This window comes from Salvelinus namaycush, chromosome 41 (assembly GCF_016432855.1).
Source record: "Salvelinus namaycush isolate Seneca chromosome 41, SaNama_1.0, whole genome shotgun sequence".
In the NCBI taxonomy this organism is placed as follows: Eukaryota; Metazoa; Chordata; class Actinopteri; order Salmoniformes; family Salmonidae; genus Salvelinus; species Salvelinus namaycush.
The window spans coordinates 5,833,471-5,841,659 of record NC_052347.1 but is presented as its reverse complement, the minus strand read 5'-3'; positions in this window follow the sequence as shown (position 1 = coordinate 5,841,659).

Genomic DNA, 8,189 nt, shown 5'->3' with positions numbered 1-8,189 from the left:
TCGTTTGTTGTTTTTGTTAGTTTGTCAGTGTTTCGTTTCGTGTTTCATCTTCACTAATAAAAAGATGTATTCGTATCACGCTGCGCCTTGGTCCACTCTTCCTCATCAAGACGATCGTGACAGTTCAAGTGAAGGTCAAGCAAATCATAGAGAAAGCAGACTGTATTGCAATCATCTCTGATGGGTGGCCGAATGTTCGTGGGCAAGGAATAATAAACTTCATCATCTCCACCCCTCAACCAGTATTCTACAAGAGCACAGACACAAGCGACAACAGACACACCGGTCTCTACATTGCAGATGAGCTGAAGGCAGTCATCAATGGCCTTGGACCGCAGAAGGTATTTGCACTGGTGACAGACAATGCTGTGAACATGAAGGCTGCTTGGTCTGAAGTGGAGGAGTCCTACCTTCACATCACACCCATTGGCTGTGCTGCTCATGCATTGAATCTGCTCCTCAAGGACATCATGGCACTGAAAACAATGGATACACTCTACAAGAGAGCCAAGGAAATGGTTAGGTATGTGAAGGGTCATATAGCAGCAATCTACATCACCAAGCAAAGTGGGAAGAATAAGAGCACCACATTGAAGCTGCCCAGCAACACCCATTGGGGTGTTGTTGTCATCATGTTTGACAGTCTACTGCAGTCTCTCCAAGAAATGGCCATATCACAGTCTGCCGATATGGACAGCCCCATCAAGAGGATCCTCCTGGATGATGTACACTACCGTTCAAAAGTTTGGGGTTACTAAGAAATGTCCTTGTTTTTGAAAGAAAGGCTCATTTTTTTTGTCCATTAAATTAACATAAAATTGATCCGAAATACAGTCTAGACATTGTTAATGTTGTAAATGTCACACCCTGATCTGTTTCACCTGTCCTTGTGCTTGTCTCAACCCCCCTCCAGTTGTCGCCCATCTTCCTCACTTATCCCCTGGGTATTTCTACTGAAGGAAATGTCCTCAACTGGCAGCTTCATTAAATAGTACCTGCAAAACACCAGTCTCAACGTCAACAGTGAAGAGGCGGCCGCGGGATGCTGATGATCAACTAGCCTTTTAAAATGATAAACTTGGATTAGCTAACACAACGTGGAACACGGGAGTAATGTTTGCTGATAAATGGGCCTCTGTACATCTGTGTAGATATTCCATTTAAAAAATCTGCCATTTCCAGCTACAATAGTCATTTACAACATTAACAATGTCTACACTGTATTTCTGATCAATTTGATGTTATTTTAATGGACAAAAAAATGTGCTTTTCTTTCAAAACAAGGACATTTCTAAGTGACCCCAAACTTTTGAACGGTAGTGTATTTTGGGAGAGAGTGGTAAGCAGCCTGAAACTCCTGAAACCTAAAGCGGTAGCCATTGCGCGGATTGAGGGAGACAATGACGTCCTGTCTGATGTTTAGACTCTGCTTGCAGATGTAAGAGAAGAAATCCGTACTGCCCTGCCCACTTGCTCCAAGCAGAGGAAACTGCAGTTCTGAAATACAGTTGAAGTCGGAAGTTTACATACACTTAGATTGGAGTCATTAAAACTATTTTTTCAACCACTCCACAAATTCCTTCTAACAAACTATAGTTTTGGCAAGTCGGTTAATACTGTGTGCATCACACAAGTAATTTGTCCAACAATTGTTTACAGACAGATTATTTCACTTATAATTCACTGTATCACAATTCCAGTGGGTCAGAAGTGTACATACACTAAGTTGACTGCCTTTAAACAGCTTGGAAAATTCCAGAAAGTGAAGTCATGGCTTTATAAGCTTCTGATAGGCTAATTGACATCATTTGAGTCAATTGGAGGTGTACCTGTGGATGTATTTCAAGGCCTACCTTCAAACTCGGTGCCTCTTTGCTTGACATCATGGGAAAATCCAAAGATATCAGCCAAGACCTCCACAAGTCTGGTTCATCCTTGGGAGCAATTTCCAAACGCCTGAAGGTACCACGTTCATCTGTATAAACTATAGTATGCAAGTATAAACACCATGGGACCACGCAGCCATCATACCGCTCAGGAAGGAGACGCCTATGCAGATATGCAGATAGCCCGGTTGGCCAATGTGTGGGAGCAGTGGTTGGTCGGCCCAATTGAGGTAGTATGTACATGTGTGTATAGTTATTGTGACTATGCATATATGATAAACAGAGAGTAGCAGCAATCAATCCCAGAACAACATCAAAAGGACCTTCTGAAGATGCTGGAGGAAACCGGTACAAAAGTATCTATATCCACAGTAAACCGAGTCCTATATCGACATAAGCTGAAAGGCCGCTCAGCAAGGAAGAAGCCACTGCTCCAAAACCTCCGTTAAAAAAGCCAGACTATGGTTTGCAACTGCACATGGGGACAAAGATGGTACTTTTTGGAGAAATGTCCTCTCGTCTGATGAAACAAAAATAGAACTGTTTGGACATAATGATGATGAAAAAGGGGGAGGCTTGCAAGCCGAAGAACACCATCCCAACCGTGAAGCACAGCATCATGTTGTCGGGGTGCTTTGCTGCAGGAGGGACTGGTGCACTTCACAAAATGGATGGCATCATGAGGACGGACAATTATGTGGATATATTGAAGCAACTTCAAGACATCAGTCAGGAAGTTAAAGCTTGTGTCATGTTTTGTCTTTGATCATCATGTCTTGTCCCTGTGCTTCCCTCTGCTGGTCTTATTAGGTTCTTTCCCTCTTTCTATCCCTCTCTCTCCCCCTCCCTCTCTCCCTCTCTCGCTCTCTCTCTCTATCGTTCCGTTCCTGCTCCCAGCTGTTTCTCATTCTCCTAACGACCTCATTTACTCTTTCACACCTGTCCCCTATTTTGCCCTCTGATTAGAGTCCCTATTTCTTCCTCTGTTTTCCGCTTCTGTCCTTGTCGGATTCTTGTTTGATGTTTGCTGTTCTGTGTCCTTGTTCCGCCCTGTCGTGTTTTTGCCTTCTTCAGATGCTGCGTGTGAGCAGGTGTCTATGTCAGCTACGGCCTGTGCCTTCCTGAAGCGACCTGCAGTCTGTGGTCGCGTCTCCAGTCGTTCCTCTCTACTGACGAGAGGATTTCAGTTTCCTGTTTTGGATTTACCTTTGATAATATCCAGGAGAATCATTGTTTGTTTAATACTGGAATAAAGACTCTGTTTCTATTACGTCGCTTTTGGGTCCTCATTCACCAGCATAACAGAAGAATCCGACCAAGATGGACCCAGCGACTATGGATTCTCTCAACACTGCCGTCGAGTTCCAGGGAGCAATGCTCGGCAGACACGAGCAGGAATTGTTTGCTGCTCGTCATGCCGTTGAGACCCTGGCCGCTCAGGTCTCCGATCTCTCTGGACAGTTTCAGAGTCTTCGTCTCGTGCCACCAGCTACTTCCTGGTCTTCCGAGCCTCCGGAACCTAGGGTTAATAACCCACCATGTTACTCTGGGCAGCCCACTGAGTGTCGCTCCTTTCTCACCCAGTGTGATATTGTGTTCTCTCTCCAGCCCAACACGTACTCAAGAGAGAGAGCTCGGATCGCTTACGTCATATCACTCCTTACTGGTCGGGCTCGGGAGTGGGGCACAGCTATCTGGGAGGCAAGGGCTGAGTGTTCTAACGATTATCAGAACTTTAAAGAGGAGATGATACGGGTTTTTGATCGTTCAGTTTTTGGGAAGGAGGCTTCCAGGGCCCTGGCTTCCCTATGTCAAGGTGATCGATCCATAACGGATTACTCTATAGAGTTTCGCACTCTTGCTGCCTCCAGTGACTGGAACGAGCCGGCGTTGCTCGCTCGTTTTCTGGAGGGACTTCACGCTGAGGTTAAGGATGAGATTCTCTCCCGGGAGGTTCCTTCCAGCGTGGACTCTTTGATTGCACTCGCCATCCGCATAGAACGACGGATAGATCTTCGTCACCGAGCTCGTGGAAGAGAGCTCGCGTTAACGGTGCTTCCCCTCTCCGCATCTCAACCATCTCCTCCCACCGGCTCAGAGACTGAGCCCATGCAGCTGGGAGGTATTCGCATCTCGACTAAGGAGAGGGAACGGAGAATCACCAACCGCCTTTGCCTCTATTGCGGTTCTGCTGGACATTTTGTCATGTCATGTCCAGTAAAAGCCAGAGCTCATCAGTAAGCGGAGGGCTACTGGTGAGCGCTACTACTCAAGTCTCTCCATCAAGATCCTGTACTACCTTGTCGGTCCATCTACGCTGGACCGGTTCGGCTGCTTCCTGCAGTGCTTTGATAGACTCTGGGGCTGAGGGTTGTTTTATGGACGAAGCATGGGCTCGGAAACATGACATTCCTCTCAGACAGTTAGGGAAGCCCACGCCCATGTTCGCCTTAGATGGTAGTCTTCTCCCCAGTATCAGATGTGAGACACTACCTTTAACCCTCACTGTATCTGGTAACCACAGTGAGACCATTTCCTTTTTGATTTTTCGTTCACCTTTTACACCTGTTGTTTTGGGTCATCCCTGGCTAGTATGTCATAATCCTTCTATTAATTGGTCTAGTAATTCTATCCTATCCTGGAACGTTTCTTGTCATGTGAAGTGTTTAATGTCTGCTATCCCTCCTGTTTCTTCTGTCCCCTCTACTCAGGAGGAACCTGGTGATTTGACAGGAGTGCCGGAGGAATATCATGATCTACGCACGGTCTTCAGTCGGTCCAGAGCCAACTCTCTTCCTCCTCACCGGTCGTATGATTGTTGTATTGATCTCCTTCCGGGGACCACTCCCCCTCGGGGTAGACTATACTCTCTGTCGGCTCCCGAACGTAAGGCTCTCGAGGATTATCTGTCTGTTTCTCTCGACGCCGGTACCGTGGTGCCTTCTTCCTCTCCCGCCGGAGCGGGGTTTTTCTTTGTTAAGAAGAAGGACGGTACTCTGCGCCCCTGCGTGGATTATCGAGGGCTGAATGACATAACGGTTAAGAATCGTTATCCGCTTCCCCTTATGTCGTCAGCCTTCGAGATTCTGCAGGGAGCCAGGTGCTTTACTAAGTTGGACCTTCGTAACGCTTACCATCTCGTACGCATCAGAGAGGGGGACGAGTGGAAAACGGCGTTTAACACTCCGTTAGGGCATTTTGAATACCGGGTTCTGCCGTTCGGTCTCGCTAATGCTCCAGCTGTCTTTCAGGCATTAGTTAATGATGTACTGAGAGACATGCTGAACATCTTTGTTTTCGTTTACCTTGACGATATCCTGATTTTTTCACCGTCACTCGAGATTCATGTTCAGCACGTTCGACGTGTACTCCAGCGCCTTTTAGAGAATTGTCTCTACGTGAAGGCTGAGAAGTGCGCCTTTCATGTCTCCTCTGTCACATTTCTCGGTTCTGTTATTTCCGCTGAAGGCATTCAGATGGATCCCGCTAAGGTCCAGGCTGTCAGCGATTGGCCCGTTCCTAAGTCACGTGTCGAGTTGCAGCGCTTTCTCGGTTTCGCTAATTTCTATCGGCGTTTCATTCGTAATTTCGGTCAAGTGGCTGCCCCTCTCACAGCTCTGACTTCTGTCAAGACTTGCTTTAAGTGGTCCGGTTCCGCCCAGGGAGCTTTTGATCTCCTCAAGAAGCGTTTTACATCCGCCCCTATCCTTGTTACTCCTGACGTCACTAAACAATTCATTGTAGAGGTTGACGCTTCAGAGGTGGGCGTGGGAGCCATTCTGTCCCAGCGCTTCCATTCTGACGATAAGGTCCATCCTTGCGCTTACTTTTCTCATCGCCTGTCGCCATCGGAACGCAACTATGATGTGGGTAACCGCGAACTGCTCGCCATCCGCTTAGCCATAGGCGAATGGCGACAGTGGTTGGAGGGGGCGACCGTCCCTTTGGTCGTTTGGACTGACCATAAGAACCTTGAGTACATCCGTTCTGCCAAACGACTTAATGCACGTCAAGCTCGTTGGGCGTTGTTTTTCGCTCGTTTCGAGTTCGTGATTTCCTATCGCCCGGGAAATAAGAACACCAAGCCTGATGCCTTATCTCGTCTCTTTAGTTCTTCTGTGGCTTCTACCGACCCCGAGGGGATTCTCCCTGAAGGGCGTGTTGTCGGGTTGACTGTCTGGGGAATTGAGAGACAGGTAAAGCAAGCACTCACTCACACTGCGTCGCCGCGCGCTTGTCCTAGTAACCTTCTGTTCGTTCCTGTCTCTACTCGTCTGGCTGTTCTTCAGTGGGCTCATTCTGCCAAGTTAGCTGGCCACCCCGGCGTTCGGGGTACGCTTGCTTCTATTCGCCAGCGGTTTTGGTGGCCTACTCAGGAGCGGGACACGCGCCGTTTCGTGGCTGCTTGTTCGGACTGCGCGCAGACTAAGTCAGGTAACTCTCCTCCTGCCGGTCGTCTCAGACCGCTTCCCATTCCTTCTCGACCATGGTCTCACATCGCCTTAGACTTTATTACCGGTCTGCCTTCGTCTGCGGGGAAGACAGTGATTCTTACGGTTATCGATAGGTTCTCTAAGGCGGCACATTTCATTCCCCTCGCTAAGCTTCCTTCCGCTAAGGAGACGGCACAAATCATCATTGAGAATGTGTTCAGAATTCATGGCCTCCCGTTAGACGCCGTTTCAGACAGAGGCCCGCAATTCACGTCACAGTTTTGGAGGGAGTTCTGTCGTTTGATTGGTGCTTCCGTCAGTCTCTCTTCCGGGTTTCATCCCCAGTCTAACGGTCAAGCAGAAAGGGCCAATCAGTCGATTGGTCGCATATTACGCAGCCTTTCGTTTCGAAACCCTGCGTCTTGGGCAGAACAGCTCCCCTGGGCTGAGTACGCTCACAACTCGCTTCCTTCGTCTGCTACCGGGCTATCTCCGTTTCAGAGTAGTCTTGGGTACCAGCCTCCTCTGTTCTCGTCCCAGCTCGCCGAGTCCAGCGTTCCCTCCGCTCAGGCTTTTGTCCAACGTTGTGAGCGCACCTGGAGGAGGGTCAGGTCTGCACTTTGCCGTTACAGGGCGCAGACTGTGAGAGCCGCCAATAAACGTAGGATTAAGAGTCCTAGGTATTGTCGCGGTCAGAGAGTGTGGCTTTCCACTCGTAACCTTCCCCTTACGACAGCTTCTCGCAAGTTGACTCCGCGGTTCATTGGTCCGTTCCGTGTCTCTCAGGTCGTCAATCCTGTCGCTGTGCGACTGCTTCTTCCGCGACATCTTCGTCGCGTCCACCCTGTCTTCCATGTCTCCTGTGTCAAGCCTTTTCTTCGCGCCCCCGTTCGTCTTCCCTCCCCCCCCCCCGTCCTTGTCGAGGGCGCACCTATTTACAAGGTACGGAGGATCATGGACATGCGTTCTCGGGGACGTGGTCACCAGTACTTAGTGGATTGGGAGGGTTACGGTCCTGAGGAGAGGAGTTGGGTTCCATCTCGGGACGTGCTGGACCGTTCGTTGATTGATGATTTCCTTCGTTGCCGCCAGGGTTCCTCCTCGAGTGCGCCAGGAGGCGCTCGGTGAGTGGGGGGGTACTGTCATGTTTTGTCTTTGATCATCATGTCTTGTCCCTGTGCTTCCCTCTGCTGGTCTTATTAGGTTCTTTCCCTCTTTCTATCCCTCTCTCTCCCCCTCCCTCTCTCGCTCTCTCGCTCTCTCTCTCTATCGTTCCGTTCCTGCTCCCAGCTGTTTCTCATTCTCCTAACGACCTCATTTACTCTTTCACACCTGTCCCCTATTTTGCCCTCTGATTAGAGTCCCTATTTCTTCCTCTGTTTTCCGCTTCTGTCCTTGTCGGATTCTTGTTTGATGTTTGCTGTTCTGTGTCCTTGTTCCGCCCTGTCGTGTTTTTGCCTTCTTCAGATGCTGCGTGTGAGCAGGTGTCTATGTCAGCTACGGCCTGTGCCTTCCTGAAGCGACCTGCAGTCTGTGGTCGCGTCTCCAGTCGTTCCTCTCTACTGACGAGAGGATTTCAGTTTCCTGTTTTGGATTTACCTTTGATAATATCCAGGAGAATCATTGTTTGTTTAATACTGGAATAAAGACTCTGTTTCTATTACGTCGCTTTTGGGTCCTCATTCACCAGCATAACAGCTTGGTTGTAAATGGGTCTTCCAAATGGACAATGACCCCAAGCAAACTTCCAAAGTTGTGGCAAAATGGCTTAAGGACAACAAAGTCAAGGTATTGGAGAGACCATCACAAAGCCCTGACCTCAATCCTATAGAAAATGTGTGTGCAGAACTGACAAAGCGTGTGCAAGCAA